We start from the raw sequence: 324 nt of genomic DNA on the forward strand, positions 1-324 counted from the left end.
GGACCCCTTTTATAGAAGCTAAGCTTGTGAGCGGGGCCCTAAAGTCAACAAAATACATACATTTACCGTAAAAAGAAGGTTACGTATGATTATACAATGGATGAAAATACTAAGCTACAGAATATAGAACATACAAATACTCTCTCTCTCTCTCTCTCACACACACACGCACATACACAGCAAACAAACTAATGAGTAGTTCCTTAATGGTCAAAAAGCATAAGAAATTACTAAGATGCAAAGAAAAACTATGTCAGTCTTTCAAATAGATACGTTTTAGATAACCTTCTAAAGCTAGAAAGAATTGTATTATTTTTTGTTTAA

The sequence above is a fragment of the Strongylocentrotus purpuratus genome, unplaced genomic scaffold, assembly GCF_000002235.5.
Source record: "Strongylocentrotus purpuratus isolate Spur 01 unplaced genomic scaffold, Spur_5.0 spur5_scaffold_21, whole genome shotgun sequence".
In the NCBI taxonomy this organism is placed as follows: domain Eukaryota; kingdom Metazoa; phylum Echinodermata; class Echinoidea; order Camarodonta; family Strongylocentrotidae; genus Strongylocentrotus; species Strongylocentrotus purpuratus.